The sequence below is a fragment of the Culex pipiens genome, chromosome 2 (genome assembly GCF_016801865.2).
Source record: "Culex pipiens pallens isolate TS chromosome 2, TS_CPP_V2, whole genome shotgun sequence".
NCBI classification, from domain to species: Eukaryota; Metazoa; Arthropoda; class Insecta; order Diptera; family Culicidae; genus Culex; species Culex pipiens.
The window spans coordinates 87,915,367-87,915,965 of record NC_068938.1 but is presented as its reverse complement, the minus strand read 5'-3'; positions in this window follow the sequence as shown (position 1 = coordinate 87,915,965).

Sequence of the window (599 nt, the reverse complement as noted above, 5' to 3'; positions counted from 1 at the left end):
CATTTGTGTGGAAATTGGATGCGGATTATTGGGATTATATTACATATTTATGCGATTCATTAATTTATCATATCGATTTGGAAAAAAGAAGCACTGTTTTAACACTTCGGGACAAATAAACTATCAAATTGATATAACTGATCATTTTTGCCTTCTTCACTGATAGATATGTACATGAATCTATCAATTTTCAGCTAGTTTTCAAAATAAAAATCCTATGAAATGTCTGGATAGAACTGAATATCCGACTTGCTGAATTTATTATCTAAAGTTTGTTCTAGAAAACAAACCGCAATTTTTTTTATTTGACAAACTTTTCTAAAATTCAATCAATATATATATTTTTTATCAACAAATATTTATTCAAATTATTCTGATTAAGGGTAAACTATATTTTAACTCAAGCTTTTTGGCATTGGATTTTTTGGTTGATTTTGATTAATATGATTTTCTTAGTTCTTGTGAACAAGTTTTTAAAGATTTAGTATGATATTTACCTAGAAAATGTTCATATCAATCATTGGCAGGCCCGTATCCAGGATTCTTCAATGGGGGGTGTTTTCCCCAATAGGGCGTTAGGGGTGTATGTGTGTGGTAGG